This window comes from Schistocerca americana, chromosome X, assembly GCF_021461395.2.
Source record: "Schistocerca americana isolate TAMUIC-IGC-003095 chromosome X, iqSchAmer2.1, whole genome shotgun sequence".
NCBI classification, from domain to species: Eukaryota; Metazoa; Arthropoda; class Insecta; order Orthoptera; family Acrididae; genus Schistocerca; species Schistocerca americana.
In genome coordinates this window covers 555712049-555731130 of record NC_060130.1, presented here as the reverse complement: position 1 = coordinate 555731130, position 19082 = coordinate 555712049, and positions in this window count along the sequence as shown.

Sequence of the window (19082 nt, the reverse complement as noted above, 5' to 3'; positions counted from 1 at the left end):
ACTACATGCCGACATCAATGCTGTGACATTCCTATTGCTCTTCCCAGTTAGACACATTTGATCTAAATATATTTTGTCCTTTATCGCCGCTTGAAGGCTAGCACGAGGGATACATACAAAGACTTAGAAGTCTCCATTCAGTAAGTCGAAGTCCGATAGCTTTGTACTCTACGACAACCATTTAGTTTTGGAACGGGTATCATGATACCCTCTCTGAACTCGGTAGGTGTTAAGAGTTCGTTCTAGTCCGCAGCTCGTGGTCGTGCGGTAGCGTTCTCGCTTCCCGCGCCCGGGTTCCCGGGTTCGATTCCCGGCGGGGTCAGGGATTTTCTCTGCCTCGTGATGACTGGGTGTTGTGTGATGTCTTTAGGTTAGTTAGGTTTAAGTAGTTCTAAGTTCTAGGGGACTGATGACCATAGATGTTGAGTCCCATAGTGCTCAGAGCCATTTTTTTTAGTTCGTTCTAGATCTGCACCCACGTCGGTCCCATCAGAGGAGCAAAGGTGCGGCAGAACTCAAGAGGGAGTCCAACCAGTCCGGGAGACTTCCTTAATTAACCACACTTTAATGCAACGTTCAGATCATCTATGGTGATTTCAACCACAATCCCGTCCACTTCAGTCGCATGCTCGTCTGTTGGCATTTAGCGAAGCACGTCTGCGAGTCCTGCTCTGTCCAGCTAGTCCTCCGCATTGAAACTGCGATAGTGGTGGGCGAAAGATCGTGCAGTATTCTCCTGCAATGTGGCCAGCGATCCATGGGCCATTTCGACGTCCCGTAAAAATGTACGTCGCCGCAGCATCCTTTCTCTCTTTATATAGCGTAATGACGGCCGTTCGTTGTCTAATCCATCGAGCATCCTCTCACATACTTCAGCTCCTTCCATCTTCACTGCCTTAAGACACAGCGGTAGTGCTTTGATACGTTGGACAGCCTGCTGACGATCGGGAGACAGTGGTTGCTTCGCCATCTGACGTAGGGCAGTGAAATAAAATTCAAAAGTCACCCGTTGCCAGTGTGACTTTTCTAGGCTATATCGTGTGAATGTACCACGTAAAGCCGGTTTGACACAGAAGAGCCACCATTTAAACCTTGAATCGTACGCACGTTGACGCCTATGACATTGGCACCATGTCTTCAGCCTCCCCTAAAAGGTTCTCATCCCGCAAGTGGGGAATGTCGAACTTCGATGGGGCCCTGCTACGCCATGTCTTTTGTCGTGGCAGAGCGGTGGTGCAGATGTAAGCCTGGTGGTCTGTAAAGGCCGTAGGCCTTACCTCGGCGTCAACCGTCGCCGTGCGTAGCCCATGTAACACATACAACCTATGTAGTCGACTGGCTGAATGGCTTGTAAAATACGTATATCCGCGGCTGTCACCCAGCATAATTTTACAGGTTTCATGCAGTGCAAGATCCCGGACCAACGTCTGTGTTGCCGGGCAAGGGACGAAATGTGTACGTTGGTCCTCGAGTCGCAGAAGGCAGTTAAAGTCGCCTCTGACACTGTAATTCTCATGATGTCCTCAAAAGAGTGGTGACACTTCCTCTGTGTAAGAGGTTGTGAGCCGGCCGAAGTGGCCGTGCGGTTAAAGGCGCTGCAGTCTGGAACCGCAAGACCGCTACGGTCGCAGGTTCGAATCCTGCCTCGGGCATGGATGTTTGTGATGTCCTTAGGTTAGTTAGGTTTAACTAGTTCTAAGTTCTAGGGGACTAATGACCTCAGCAGTTGAGTCCCATAGTGCTCAGAGCCATTAGACCTTTTTAAGAGGTTGTGCATTCCTGTCTCTTCATCAAGCCAGACGGTGCGTAAGTGCGTAAGCATTCACCAAGCCTACATCCCCTACAGGCAGGGGGACACCACGGGTCGATTGTAAGTACTCCACCTCTGCCACCACTATTCCTTCTCTTAACAGTACGGCTATGCTACCACCTGCGACATAACCTGTTAAACTATAGACGTCATAACCATAAAACTCAACTGGGGCGTCTTTCTCACCTCCTGCATAAAAGCTGTCTTAACGTCCGCTGCCTGCAGCATATCTTGCAGCATTTGGATCTTTACTGGGGGCGAATACCACTGATGATAACTGTAGCAACACGGTAGACGTGTGACGCACGTATATCCGCGGCTGTTACCCAGCGTAATTTTACAGGTTTCATGCAGTGCAAGATCCCGGACCAACGTCTGTGTTGCCGTGCAAGGGACGAAATGTGTACGTTGGTCCGTAAGTGCGTAAGCATTCACCAAGCATACATCCCCTACTCCCAGAACGTCACACACCAACAAATCGGCTGCCTACAGAGTGTTCTTCCTGGAATGCGACCGCTCGACACCCCGTCACTGGCTGCCGTGGATGAGATTCCCTCCCGACTCGCTGTCGGTGGAAGCCAATGACTCACCGTCGACTCCCTACATCTCATCGGTTTGGTCCATTTCTTGTGCCCAATCTCCTAAGGAATTGCTGAGGACACTCGCTGTTGACGGGCTTTCATCTTCAGGTGGGACGTTGCATAATTGTACCCCTCACGTCTCTTTGATGTGGTGGCTCCTCCATGGTCTATAGCAGAGACGCTGTGGGTGTGTCATCATCCTGGCCAGTCGGCGAAAACGAATTATGATCGTTCCCACTGTCTTGATGTCGCCAGGTTTATGCTGCTCGTCTTCTGTGGACAGCCGCCGATTCTTTCGCTTCTTTGGCGATCGCTGTCTCTGTTGTCGTGCCTCCGCCTCTGCTGAGGGATTCTGTTCAATGTGATCCTCTTGCGGATTCGCTTCCATATCTGAAGATCAGTTCGACTGGAGCGTGGAAGGACCATGGCCCTGCAGCTGTTGTGGGGCGTCTGGTTGATGGTGTGACAAGGTCATTTGTGCCCTAAGTGACGTAAAATCGTGGGCGATGCTCATAGATTCTATGGGCAACGACCCGTCATGCGCGTCTCCCACGTCGTTCTGTAGCGCTAGACTTAATACGCAGCGATGTCATCTGCTCTGGTGGGTACTGGGTATCACGAGGTAGCTATACGAGAAGTCGTTGAATACAGTCAGTTTGGACATGGCCTTCCTGCCCGTATCCAGAGCAGGGTTTCGGTTGACCATCGTATATAACGATGGCTTGACATCCACCTATTGATACGTAAGATGATATATGCTTCCGGAGTTCAATTCTTATTTGGCGCACTCCCTTGAGTACGGGATATGTCTCCACAGCATGATTAAGGACCGTGTCATATGGGCGATGTACTGAGATGACCACGTCCGCAGTTCCAGGGAAGTTCGAATACACTTACAGTCCTAACTCCGAGGCTGTCATGATCAACAGAAACCACACCCACGTTCCAGTCAGCGTGGCAAAAACGGTAACCGTCGAAGGATCGACGAGTATGTCTGCCGCACGCTGCCTCGTCTATGAGTTTTAGGCATACGACGCTGGCCACTACGGACAGGTGAATTTTTTTCAGCTCCCAGCGATCTAGATTTATCACATCGCACATAAAACGTTGCATCGTACTAAGGAATAACGCACGCGCATTGTTCCTCAAGTTTACGAGTCCGATACCTCCTCCTCTCGGTGCCAGCGTCGATGTATCGTCAGCACTCACGAAATGTCGGAAGCCCGCCTGTAATCGTGACTCGATTGTGGTGGACAACGGCTGTATGTGTGCCAATAGACTTACTTTTGGAGGATCTAGCACTTCACCTAATGGGCACTGTGATCAACGAAGTGGCCGCCCGGCGTTGTGGTATGTAATGGCGAACAGAAAATCCGCAAACTGTCAACGACTACACTTTATGCACCTGGTCGACACGCCGATATGCCCCCACATCGTTTGGTCTGTGGATAGGCAATCGACTCTTGGCTTCTCACGAGGAAAATGTTGGCCATTTTATTGCGTACGGCGCACACGTCGATCAAGGCTGACGACCTGCTGTTCCCGGGATAATTATACCCTTCCACCGGTAGAACAAACGTCATAACTGGATAAAGGGCATGGCGAGGTGTTAGGTGTTTCGCACGGATGACAAGGACGTCATAGACTACTGGTACATACTGCAAGAGCAACATCTGATATTGCGGCGACACGTGGAATATAGAACATGTCTTTCCAATTACTTGGGTTCGTTATTCACGGACCCTCGTGCTAGTTGGGGTGTTCCGGGTGTGAGAAGTGAAATAGGAATATAGCTCAACGTTCAGAAACTTATGTTCATGCCTTATGTACTCAGGTGACTATGAATCGTTTTTAAGTCAGCGAGAAGCCGACGTGGATACATGCCAACTGGACCGTTGCAGGGTCCCGTTTTTCTTTTGTCAGTGAATTCCATATATCTAGACGGCGTTGGGGGCCGTTTTACGTTTGACTGTGCTAACTGGCACCTTTAGCCCTCCTAATACCATTGGGTCTATAATGACCCCAGGTCGTAATTTTCTGTAAAATATACCTTATTTCTTATTCCTAAAAATTATTAAAAATTCGGACTTTTCCTGAATTAAGTAATGGGTTCGTAATATATTTATATAACTTTTTGAAAATATTTAGTTTTTCAGAAAATCAAGAGAGAACCACTGAATACCATTGGGGTTAAATGCGACCCCATTTTTGTCTTGTGGTATTATTATCCAATAATGCTGCACTGAATCCGTAACTGTTGCTGTATTTCCTTTGTTTTATTCTTATAAATATTGTTGTAACGTGTGGTTGTTGCCAATACTTTATAAGCCGACAGTTATTTGTTCCATACATTTGTGTAGGTCTAATAACAAAGAAGAATTGTGGCACAAACACGAGTTGAGAAGAGCTTGTTGAAGAGGAGAGAGATGGAACGTACTGCGAGTAAAGCCAGGTCCAACAAAATTCACAGTGAAAAATGTAGACTCTACAGAATCAGCTTTTCAGTTGTTTCTTAGGAGAAACATTGTTGATGTAATTCCAAAGTGGACTAACAAAGAGGGTAGTCTTGTTTACGGTAGTAAATGGAAACCAGTAGATCCCATTGAAATGAAGTGCTTTATCGGTGTCTTGATCCTAGCAGGTGCTAACAAGGCCCATAATGTAGCAGTTACACATCTGTGGAACAAAGAGGATGGTACACCCATTTTTAGTGAAGCAATGGCTAGAAATCGCTTTACGCAAATTTCAAGGTGCATCCGATTTGATGATGCAGATGTGAGACCTCACAACCGTACTTCTGACAAGCTGGCTCCCATTAGAGAAATATTGAAATGTCGGTACACACTTTTCAAGAAGCATCTGTTTCACATAGCAACGTAACAATTGGTGAACTACTTGTGGCATTTCGTGGTAGATGTCGATTTCGGCAATATATTCCTTCAAAACCAGGAAAATATGGGTTGAAATTATGGGCTGTATGTGATAGTGCAACGTCATACGTTCTCAATCTCCAAGTTTACACTGGTCGACTAGAAAATGAATCTCGTGAAGTTGGTCAAGGCAAGAGAGTTGCTTTAGATATGGTGAAAGGCTTAGAAAACAGTGGCAGAAATGTAACAACTGACAATATTTCACTAGCCTTAGTTTGGGGAGAGAACTTCTGAAAATCAATCTCACACTCTTAGGAACAATTAGAAAAAATAAAGGAGAACTACCACAAGCTTTCACTCAGACCAAGGGTCAAGTCAAATATTCATCTATTTTTGGATTCCAAGAGCATGCTTCAACTGTTTCATATTGTCCGAAAAAGGGAAAAGTTGTAACTTTGCTCAGTACTATGCATTCAAGGAAGGAAGTGGAAGATCCTGAAGAATGCAAGCCAGTAATGATTCTGGATTAAAATAAAGCAAAATCAGGAGTAGATACCATGGACAAACTGGTTCGAACGTACAATACAAAGAGGATGAGCAAAAGGTGGCCAATGGTATTTTTTTACAACATGATTGATATCAGTACACTGAATGGATTTATCATATGGCTACATCTTACACCAGACTGGGCAGAAAGGACCAACTACAAGAGACGGGCATTTTTCATAGAATTAGGAAAGTAGCTCGACGGAAGAAAGCCAGACAAAATTATTTCCGCAGTACTTCTACCAACAGTACGGAAAAAAAAGAGCAAGGAGTCCGTTTTGTAAAAGGTCTGAGGATAGAAAATTCACCGATAAATGTACAAAATGTCCAAGATGACAATGCCAGTGTTCACAGAACTATATGAGTACATTCCTGACTTGACAAAAATTCTGGCAGCCTGCCACACCTACCATATAAAATTTCGGGAAGAAGTGGGAACAGCAGGTGAAAAGTAGCTGTAAACAGCTTCGAAATTTGATAGGTCTTGAGGACCCACTCATCAAAGAGTGGTTTCATCTGTGTGTGACATACTCAAAGAAACTTGTGGACTCTCTTTACCCCCGAATTGAGGCCTTCATGAAGGACAGAGGCGATTTTGCATGGTACTAGTGTGACGTTTCCTACGAGTGACAAATTTTTCATTTGTAGTGCTTATTTTAATTTCACTATATCTCAGCTCACATTGATTGACTGTTGTGCAGTTAGGCCCTATGTTGAATTTTCGAGTAAAGTCACTACACCTATCGCGTGTTCTTCTTTATTATTCCACTCTTGTACGGTGTCCACATATTTTCACTGCACGGTACTCATTATTTTCTGTGTCCTGTAAAGATTTTGTCTGAATCTTATATACGTAGCATCGGATATCGACGAGTTCTTTTACACTGGTTCTGAGTCTTGACTGACTTAATTTTGATGGTAATAGATTTCCGCATATTGTTCCTGACTTCTTCCATAGTATATAAATAATGTTCAACGAGATCTATTTGTGTTTAACCAAGCACCGGAACACTATCGTATGCTCTTTGCAACCGTCGCGGTACCTCCCATAATATAAGCTTTTTTATGACTATTCATTTCTGCAGATGACAGTTCAATTATCTGCTGCACGTGTTATTAAATTTTCATTCAATTTGTATCTGATTACACGCCCACGGAACTCATTCCATTAATAACATTTGCTCTACATAATAAAGTGACGGTTTCTTCGCATGAACTGCAACACTGCCATACTTAGACATATTTGTTTCCTACATAGCCTGCCTTTTTTGAGTCACCTCTTGGCTACTTACTGTATCGTGCTCCCAAATAACAGCTGAGACAACTGCACTGGCAGTTATGTGTGTGATAACGCCTCATGCCAATAGCAGAACGTCTTTTGACAGATTTCCGATGAATGCAGTTCTATGTTCCAAACGTTCTTAATAAATCAACATAATGTACTAAAGGTTTCGAATAACAAAACACGTGTTATATTGATAGCAAACCTATAAGTAGTTTACACACATATTCATTCTCTGTTCCTTAAAGTCCGGCTTTGATGTACAATTATTTATCACAGTAAGATATAGATTACAGTGTGGTCACTATATTGTATCCTCACGTCGTTAGAGTCATTTTCGACAGCTGCTAGTCGTGAGGAATATCTCTATTTTGCACTTTCGCATAAAGTGTGCACTCAATTATCAGCTCCTCTGCGACCATTGGCAACTTTTGTAGCATGCATTCAAATCGAAAGTCGTGTCAGAGGAAGATAGTGATATCAACATCAAAGGCTAAACGTATATTTGGCGCGATGGAAAATGTCATCGCCGAAATACAAGTAACTACAAAAATATTTGGAATTTAAAATTTGAGTCTATTACTAGCACCATTATTTTTTTCTGTAAGAGGGGCGCTTGCAGTAGTATGACTGTGTCGACTCCAGCGTACTTTGTTTGCATTCGTAATGTCACTTGTGCAAGTCCCTACCCATGACGTCACAAGCCACACATCCTTTCTATGTCATCATGAGCCACATCCCCTTTTTATGACTACATGATACCTTGATCGCTTTCTTCGAAATAGGCCAATCAGAAACCTAAGCCATCACACCCACATTTAGATGTCGCAAACACAGCACAGCACTTTACCGGCCATTAATATAAAACAGGCCAATCAGTATATAGCTACCATCTTGGCTATGGCCGAGGCTGTCCGAATGACTTGTATGATTTATAAAAATACGAAAAAAATGTTTGTCAAATACTGTAGCTGAAATTCTGCTTCGTCAGTAAATTTCTTCGCACATGTGCACACAAATAAATACATAAAGCCTGCAACTTACAGTAATCCCACATCTCTTTGTGTTTTACACCTCACTAAAAATTGTTTATGTCAAATAGCTACTACCTCAACAGTGACACAGCATCAAAAATACAGAAAGGGTGCCATTGAAAGTATTTACACGTCTTCATTATTTATCAGTCTTCGTCGACACACACACACACACACACACACACACACACACACACACTTGCCGGCCGTTGTGGCCGAGCAGCTCTAGGCGCTTCAGTCTGGAACCGCGCGACTGCTATGGTTGCAGGTTCGAATCCTGCCTCGGGCATGGATATGTGTGATGTCCCGCAGTTATTTGGGTTTAAGTAATTCTAAGTTCTAGGGGACTGATGACCTCAGATGTTAAGTCCCATGGTGCTCAGAGCCATTTTGAACACACACACACACACACACACACACACACACACACACACACTTACCCACACATCAGATTTAAGTGCTGCAGGATGAATCATCTCGAACAAGACAGAGTAGCTGTGCAGGCCTTGGTAACTTGGCATTAGACAGCACACGTATGTATAAGCCTGTTTAAATCAGCATCATCTTGAGTAATGCGACGTGCCTGGGGACGAGATAAGTGGGTGAGACTGCCGTCCTGTAGGCAAACCAAAAGATAGGTGCTGAAATCACATTCTCTGATAACCAACAACTTTTGCTACTGATTCGTGTTTGGGATGCATAAATACCTGTAAAGCTGACGTTTTATGCTATTGCCAGCAGTAGGTCAGGGGTTATTAGGATTTTATCGATGTTTAACTGAAATAGAAATCTAGAATACGATTAAAGCTACAAATACCAAATTTGGTATGAGGGTTTAATAGTCTTGAGACTAGTGTCATAATGTGTAGTTTTTGTGTGCAGCATGTTCAGTCAGATCTGATATACGGTACAGCCACCTCCTCCCATGAACTATGGACCTTGCCATTGGTGGGAAGGCTTGCGTGCTCCAGCGATACAGATAGCCATACCGTAGGTGCAGCCACAATGGAGGGGTATCTGTTGAGAGGCCATACGAACGTGTGGTTACTGAACAGGGTCAGCAGCCTTTTCAGTAGTTGCAGGGCAACAGTCTGGATGACTGACTGATCTGGCCTTGTGACACTAACCAAAACGGCCTTACTGTGCTGGTGCTGCGAACGGCTAAAAGAAATTGGAGACTACAGCCGTAATATTTCCTGAGGGCATGCAGCTTCACTGTATGGTTAAATGATGATGGCGTCCTCTTGGGAAAAATATTCCGGAGGTAAAATAGTCCCCCATTCGGATTTTCGGGCGGAGACTACTCAGGACGACGTCGTTATCAGGAGAAAGAAAACTGGCGTTCTGCGGATCAGAGCGTGGAATGCTAGATCCCTTAATCGGGCAGGTAGGTTAGAAAATGTAAATAGGTAAATGGATAGGTTAAAGTTAGATATAGTGGGAATTAGTGAAGTTTGGTGGTAGGAGGAACAAGACTTCTTGTCAGGTGAATACAGGGTTATAAATACAAAATCAAATAGGGGTAGTGCAGGAGTAGATTTAATAATGAATAAAAAAATTGGAATGCGGGTAAGCTACTACTAACAGCATAGTAAACTAATTACTGTGGCCAAGATAGATATGAAGCCCATGCCTACCACAGTAGTACAAGTTTATATGCCAACTAGCTCCGCAGGTGACGAAGAGATTGATGAAATGTATGATGAGATAAAAGAAATTATTCAGACAGTGAAGGGAGACGAAAATTTAATAGGCGTGGGAGACTGGTATTCGATAGTAGGAAAGGGAAGAGAAGGAAACGTGGTAGGTGAATATGGAATGGGAATAAAGAATGAAAGAGGAACCCGCCTGGTAAAATTTTGCACAGAGCATAGTTTAATCATAACTAACACTTGGTTCAAGAATCATGAAAGAAGGCTGTATACATGGAAGGGGCCTGGAGATACTGGAAGGTTTCAGATAGATTATATAATGGTAAGACAGAGATTTAGGAACCAGGTTTTAAATTGTAAGACATTTCCAGGGGCAGATGTGGACCCTGACCACAATCTATTGTTTATGAATTGTAGATTAAAACTGAAGAAACAACAAAAAGGTGGGAATTGAAGGAGATTGGACCTAGATAAACGGACAGAACAAGAGATTGTAGAGATTTTCAGGGAGAGCATTATGGGAACGATTGACAAGAATGGGGGAAAGAAATACAGTAGAAGAAAAATGGATAGCTTTGAGAGATGAAATAGTGAAGGCAGCAGAGGATCGAGTAGGTAAAATGACGAGGGCTACTAGAAATCCTTGGGTAACAGAAGATAAATTGAATTTAATTGATGAAAGGAGAAAATATAAAATGCAGTAAGTGAAGCAGGCAAAAAGGAATACATACGTCTCAAAAATGAGATCGACAGGAAGTGCAAAATGGTTAAGCAGGGATGGCTAGAGGACAGATGTAAGGATGTAGAGGCATATATCACTAGTGATAAGACAGATACCTCCTACAGGAAAATTAAAGGGACCTTTGGAGAAAAGAAATCCACTTGTATGAATATCAAGAGCGCAAATGGAAACCCAGTTCTAAGCAAAGAAGGGAAAGCAGAAAGGAGGAAGGAGTATATAGAGGGTCTATACAAGGGCGATGTACTTGAGGACAATATTATGGAAATGAAATAGGATGTAGATGAAGATGAAATGGGAGATATGATACTGCGTGAAGAGTTTGACAGAGCACTGAGACTTAACGCGAAACGAGGCCCTGGGAGTAGACAACATTCCGTTAGAACTATTAACAAAATTCTACCAACTGCTGAGCTAGATGTATGAGACAGGCAAAATCCCTTCAGACTTCGGGAAGAATATAATAATTCCAATCCCAAAGAAAGCTGGTGTTGACAGATGTGAAAATTACCAAACTATCAGTTTAATAATTCTTGGCTGCAAAAAACTAACACCAATTCTTTACAGACGAATGGAAAAACAGGTAGAAGCCGACCTCGGGGAAGATCAGTTTGGATTCCGTAGAAATGTTGGAACACGCGAGGCAATACTGACCCTACGATTTATCTTAGAAGATAGAATAAGGAAAGACAACCCTATGTTTCTAGCATTTGTAGACTTAGAGAAAGCTTTTGACAATGTTGACTGGAATATTCTCTTTCAAATTCTGGAGGTGGCAAGTGTAAGATAGAGGGAGCGAAAGGCAATTTACAATTTGTTCAGAAACCAGATGCCAGTTATAGGAGTCGAGGGGCATAAAAGGGAAGCGGTGGCTGGGAAGCGAGTGAGACAGGGTGGTAGCCTATCCCCGATGTTATGCAGTCTGTATATTGAGCAAGCAGTAAAGGAAACAAAGGAACAAAACTTTTGAGGTTCGCCGATGACATTGTTATTCTGTCAGAGACAGCAAATGACCTGAAAGAGCAGTTGAACGGAATGGACAGTGTCTTGAAAGGAGGATATAAGATGAACATCGACAAAGCAAAACGAGGATAATGGAATGAAGTCGAATTAAATCGGATGATGCTGAGGGAATTAGATTAGGAAATGAGACACTTAAAGTAGTAAATGAGTTTCGCTATTTGGGAAGCTATATCTGATGATGGTCGAAGTAGAGAGGATATAAAATGTAGATTGGCAATGGCAAGGAAAGCGTTTCTGAAGAAGAGAAATTTGTTAACATCGAGTATAGATTTAAGTGTCAGGAAGTCGTATCAGAAAGTATTTGTATGGAGTGTAGCCATGTATGGGAGTGAAACGTGGACGATAAATAGTTTAGACAAGAAGAGAATAGAAGCTTTCGAAATGCAGTGCTACAGAAGAAGGCTGAAGATTCGATGGGAAGATCACGTAACTAATGAGGAGGTATTGAACAGAATTGGGGAGAAGAGAAATTTGTGGCACAACTTGACTAGAATAAGGGATCAGTTGGTAGGACATGTTCTGAGGCATCTAGGGATCACCAATTTAGTGTTGGAGGGCAGCATGGAGGGTAAAAATCGTAGAGGGAGACCAAGAGATGAAGGATGTAGGTTGCAGTAAGTACTGGGCGATGAAAAAGCTTGCACAGGATAGAGTAGCATGGAGAGTTGCATCAAACCAGTCTCTGAACTGAAGACCAGATTAGATTGGATTAGATTATTTTTTCGTTCCATAGATCCGTGCTGAGGAGATCCTCGTGGGTGTGGAACATGTAATTTTTTTTAAAGCTGAAATAACAATACTAATAGTATGAATATATAGAATACATCATTTGCTTCTATTAAAAAATTCGTCAATGGAGTAGAAGGAGTTGGCCACTAGTAAGTCTTTCAGGCTCCTTTTAAACTGATCTTTATTTGTAACTAAATTTTTTATGTTTGCTGGAAAATTGTGGAAGATGAGTGTTCCTTAGTAGTGGACCCATTTTTGGACGAAAGTAAGTGCTTTTAAGTCCTTGTGCAGATCATTTTTGTTCCTGATATTGTATGTATGAACTGAGCTGTTTGTTGGAAAAAGATATATATTATTTAGGATAAATTTCATTAAGGAGTAAATATACTGAGAGGCAGTAGTTAGTATACCCAGTTCTTTGAAGGGGCTTCTACAGGACGTCCGTGAATTTACTCCACAAATAATACGTATTATACGCTTTTGGACTCTGAAAACTTTTGTTTGACTTGAAGAGTTACCCCAAAATATTATACTATACGTCATTATGGAATAAAAGTAGGCAAAGTATGCAAGCTTTTTCATTTTTATGTCGCCTATGTCTGCTAACACTCGAATTGCAAATACAGATCTGTTAAGGCCTTTCTGCAGTTGTGTGGTGTGCTCCTCCCAACTGAATTTATTATCAAGTTGTAATCCCAGGAATTTAAGACTGTCAACCTCTTCTACCTGCTCTTCTTCATACTTTATGCGTATGTTGGGTGGAAACCTCTTACAGGTTCGAATTGCATATAGTAAGTCTTTTCGAAGTTTAATGTCAGTGAGTTGGCTTTAAACCTTTTTTTAATATCCATGAAAATATCATTAGCAGATCTTTCTAGAACTACACTCGACATACTATTTATTGCAATACTTGTGTCATCTGCAAACAAAACGAACAAAGCTTCTGGCAGTGTAACTGATGAGAGATCATTAATGTACACAAGAAAAAGCAATGGCCCTAAGATGGATCCTTGTGGGACACCACATGTAATTTCTTCCCATTCTGATGATGACTGATGACTTAATTCACCAGTCCTTTGTTTCCTGTTAGCGATGTATGACTTGAACCATTTTGCAGCACTGCCCGTGACACCATAGAATTCTAATTTCTTTAAAAGGATGTTGCGGTTCACACAACCGAATGCCTTTGACAAATCACAGAAAATACCTGCTGCTTGTAACTTGTTATTTAATTAATTAAGTACATTTTCACTGTAAGTGTAAATAGCCTTCTCGATATCAGAACACTTCAGAAATCCAAACTGTGTTGTTGATAATATGTTATTTGTGGTCAGATGGTTGAGAAGCTGCCTGTACATTACTTTTTCTAAAATTTTTGAGAATACTGGCAAAAGTGAATTCGGTCTGTAGTTTGATGGTATCTCTTTATCCCCTCTCTTGATTAGAGGCTTAACATCTGCATGTTTTAGCCAGTAAGGAAATGTCCCAGTTATAATTGACTGGTTACACAAGTAACTTAGAATTGTACTAAGCTCACAAGAACATGCCTTAATTAACTTAGTTGAAATTTCATCATAACCACTAGAATTCTTTGTTTTTAAAGATTTTATTATCGAAGTTATTTCTTTTGGTGAAGTGAGTGACATATTCATGTACCTGAAGCAATCTGTAAAGGCTAGTTTCAGATATTCAAGGGCATTACTTATTGATCCTGATAATCCCATTCTATCAGTAACCACAAGAACAGCATACGGTGAAGCCTATAAATGCGAATTACAGATTATATTCATGGTATTAGCGCTATATTGTGAAGGTATAACGATCTCGTACTGTATTCCGTCTAATGCAGTTGTGTGTACTATAATTTTTATCATGGATTTGCGTTCAGTATGTATGAATACCCCAAGACCTCAAGTTTTACATTCTTGCAAGCAATAGTTCGGCAGTTACTAGGATTTTATTGGAATCAGACGACGAATACTACAAGCGCCAAGGTTTTAATTAGACATTATACTCATGGGCTTAGCGGAATACTGTGTAGTTTTTGAGTTTCTGTGCCAATAAACTTTCACTTCAAATTACATCGAATTAAATAATTTTGATGGATATATACATGTGGAACATTTCCATCACACAGTTGTGATAATCGGTTTTCCATGTGTTAATAATGCAACATTATTTATCATACTCAGCAACTGTGCAAAATCGTACTGTTTACGTTATGAATGTATGTTATGTGAGTAACTGATGCCCGTTGAAATAATCTAAAAATTTGCTATAAGGATCAAAGACATTGCCCCATGTTATAAGCAAACCTGTTTTTTCCAACGATTCCACACACAGCTGATTTCTCGGAAATATCTCCTCGTCACAAAAATGTCGCTGTGAATTCCAAAACGCTGCTCTCCATCTATTGGAATGCCTATAGAACTGTAAGTTTAGCGCAAATGCCTGTTAAATTTCCAGTTTTAAATTCTGCAAAAGGCTTAGATGCACAACTTCGAGATCTCCGCATTTAGATACAGGTATTAATCTTGAAGGTGTTGCTAGCAGCCCTCTTTGTAACATTTTCATTTGTTATAAACGTTCCCACAGCAACAATCAACAACCTATTGCCATACCTCAAAGTATAAGCAATGGGAATGATGTAATTATTCTGATAACTGCTTGACATCATTCCTAAGAGACACTCAATAGGTAAGTCACATTCAGAATATCTTCTCAAATTTGAATAACACAACTTCTTCACACGTAAATACACCCTGCAGGCATTGTAAAGGAAATCTGTAAGTACATGTAATAGTACGACAGTTAAGGACAATGCATTCATTGATATAAAACATTCACAACACACGCAACGTGACTGACCACTACCACATGCAAGAATTTTATAAATAACTGAAGGGATTTTGTAAATTCCTTGTAGATACATTCATCAACATATTGTCCCAAAACTCAACAATGATGTGGTAAAACTCAAAAAGTGCTGTTTCGCTCCAGCCACACTTTTGATTTCTGCCATGAGAGGGCGGAAGTATGGTACCTGCAATGAATATCAGAATATACAGGATGTTCCATTTTTGTATTTCTTGCGTAGTAACAGCAGTATTTACTCTCCTCACAGTGAGCCATCATGATTTTACTCGGTAATATCAACTGTAAAAAAAAAAAAAAAAAATTACTGGCTCTATAATGCGCTATGATGGTGTTTTCTTTAGATGAACCGAATACAGATTTGTGAGAGGATTATAAGACCGAATTTTTCGGTGCCCTACAATGATTTCCAGGTCAGCAATTGAATTAAAATATGTGAAAAACTACCGATTGGAGTGTAACACAACTTTAAGCGTAAAGGAGGAAAAACCAGATTGCAGAGTGGATAGGACGATTTGTCAACAATAAATGACAGCGTAGACATCTGAAAGAAGACCAACATTATTCAATGAAATGATAAGAAGAGTCATGTCTTTCCCTTAAATGATTAATTATAAAGGGAACATTAAATTCTCAAGACACTTTCCAATTCATGTCCCTGGAGAACTAACTGATGGTTCTTCTCTGTAAACACCAGGAAAAAAAAATTTTTACAGTATGAGATGTACGTGGTAAAGTAAAACTATATTCAAAACATGTGATCAGGGTGAATGGGGTTAAAGATGTATGCTACATCTTACACGAGCCAGAGTTTCATTTTTAATCAGTGAGACATAAAAGGTAGTAAAGAATGACCCCTATGTAAATATAATTCTATGTTTATACTATGATGACACTGCATAATGCATAGATTCTTAATCGACCAAAAATGAAAATTGGCCCAATCCATAAAGAATTCGCGCAGCATATTAAGTATTGCTCTTCTGTTACAACACCAAATAGCAGTAGGGTCTTTATGAGATAACCCTTTTTCTCTCCATAAACGCAATACAGAAACAGTTAATCATGAATTAAATGAGAAATATGTTTACAAGATTGGTCGACGGGTGATGTACAGATTGATATGACGTCTTCGCGTCAGAAAAGGCATGTGATAGCACAATCTAGTGCCAAACACACGATGAGCAGAGGTTCAGTGGTTGGAGATATTACTGTGACGGATCAGTGGGAAATAAACAATGCTTATCGATCGGGGGTAGGAAAATTTTATGTGCAGAGATGAACAAGGAATAGAAGTTCTATTACTACAGTTGTCTTTGTTAACCATAGCAGCATCTCTTTACTTTGGCATGGATTTCCTTAGTTAGACTTTGGGTCGCTAAGGCGTCAGATTTGTGTCTCAGAATATTTTTAAGAAGATCAATACGGCCTACCTATGAAAGTATGCATCATTATGAGTACTATGGCGTGCGAAACATCACTAGACACTAATATACTGCAGCTTACTCAGCTGCGTCGTAGCGTAAGTTAAAATATATCGATCTGAAGACGTTCCTAATTAAAATGAAACGAATAAAATAAACTGTGGCAAGACCTGAAAATACATGTGCAATTTTCATCTTTCACGTAGTACTCGTGAATGAAAAGAGAATAACCAGCTGTAGACGAAGAGTACACATTCTGCACCTGTCAGAATGTGGCATGAACTGGTTTCTCCACTGCTGTCAGAACACATGTCCCATAGAAACAGAAACTGAAATAGAAACGAAGACTAAAATCAATATAAATATCCCCAATTAGTTGACCTGTCCTAATGGATCAAGGTGTCTATTGTTAGTAATTTTGGAAAACCACAGAAAAGACCTAAGAACCCGCATAAGTGCATGTGATCACTAATTCCACTGATGGTATTAGACATATGTCACCTTGGCCGGAGGGACCTAGTTCCCAACGGAATATTTTTAGGATACGGATGTTGCACAGTGATTGAAGAACTCGTGTCCTGATAAAGAACTTCATTACGACAATATAACGGGTGATCAAAAAGTCAGTATAAATTTGAAAACTTAATAAACCACGGAATAATGTAGAATAGAGAGGTAAAAATTGACACACATGCTTGGAATGGCATGGGGTTTTATTAGAACAAAAAAAAAAAAAAACAAAAAAAAACACCCCCATATTGCTAGATGCGTGAAAGATCTCTTGCGCGCGTCGTTTGGTGATAATCGTGTGCTCAGCCGCCACTTTCGTCATGCTTCGCCTCCCAGATCCCCAGACCTCAGTCCGTGCGATTATTGGCTTTGGGGTTACCTGAAGTCGCAAGTGTATCATGATTGACCAACATCTCTAGGGATGCTGAAAGACAACATCCGATGCCTCACCATAACTCGGGACATGCTTTACAGTGCTGTTCACAACATTTTTCCTCGACTACAGATATTGTTGAGGAATGATGGTGGACATATTGAGCATTTCCTGTAAAGAACATCCTCTTTGCTTTGTCTTACTTTGTAATGCTAATTATTTCTACTCTGATCAGACGAAGCGCCATCTGTCTGTCATTTTTTGAACGTATGCATTTTTTTGGTTAAAACCCATGTCATTCCAAGGATGTGTGTCAATTTGTACCTCTCTATCTACATTTTTCCGTGATTTATTCAGTTTTCAAATTTATACTGACTTTGATCACCCGTTACCTGGGAGATACACAGCATAAACATTGGTTTCATAAAATGAGTAGAATTTTAAGAGTTTTAACGCTAACACCTTCTTTAGGGTCCATTCGATGCGTTGAGGCTGATGGATTACAAATAATCAAGGAAATTCTCCGGTATCTGATTAATAACACATTTTCCATTTTATGTTATTGTTCAGTTTTGGTAGTGATGCCGTATCGCTTACTGCAGAATCCTTCATGATTGGGACTCCTTACCCTGCAAGCAATTGTCCTGATTGCTACAATTTTTTACTGATACACTGGCTGTATCGCACTTTAACATTTGCATACGGAGACGGAACTTTCTAAATATACTGTTCTTCACACCTTCATGTAAGACTGAAGTAATAAACTGATGTTTTGTAGTTTCGACATATGTTGCTCCAGAGCGCGTAGTAGGTGTTACTGTACTGTTGTATAGTCGCTCGTGACCGAGAAAGAAATCCTACTGCTATAACATTAATAGTTCTGAAAATAAGCACTTGTTTCAGAGACACTTCATCTGTAACAAACTCTGTAGCACTTCCTTTAAAAGATGTCGTTTCAAATTCCAAATTGCTACAAAAATTCGTGACTCATAGAATTCCCAGGATATGTTTCTTCTTTTGCGGTACAGACTTGCACTGACGAACTTTATACCGTAACTATTTTTCTTCCGTATTTCGTCCTATCTAGCGCCTTTCACTACCCATCATTTAGTGAATACCTTGTAATCTTCAAAGTACCTCAGTAAAATACATCAGGAAACTTGTCTAAGTGAGAATTCTATTCTTTAATGCTGGAGTGCATCTGCCTTTTTAAAATATTCATACCAGTATAATATAAGAGGGGGATCTCTGAAGGTCGTTCCCTCCACGTGCGAAAGCCAATAAGAACGAACATCGTAGTATGAATACTCTCTAATCGAATACCCCCACCCATTCTAACCCTTTGGATCCTTTCCTACTAGCAGGTAATTAATTGACATCGAGCTACACGTTTCGCAACTCTGCAACGTAAATGGAAAGAACCCTGGGAACTTGGCTGTGATACAGCCGACATCACAAGACTTCATTACTGATCGCAGTGAGTATTCTGTTCTTTAACGTCCTATCGCAACCCAGGAGAGGTGAAGAACCAAGAAGAACACTCAGTAGGATAGAAATCTGGATGTCTCAAGAATGTCTTTTAAAGTAAATAAGTAGTGCTAAAATACAAGAAACGTGTGTACATCAACCTATAGT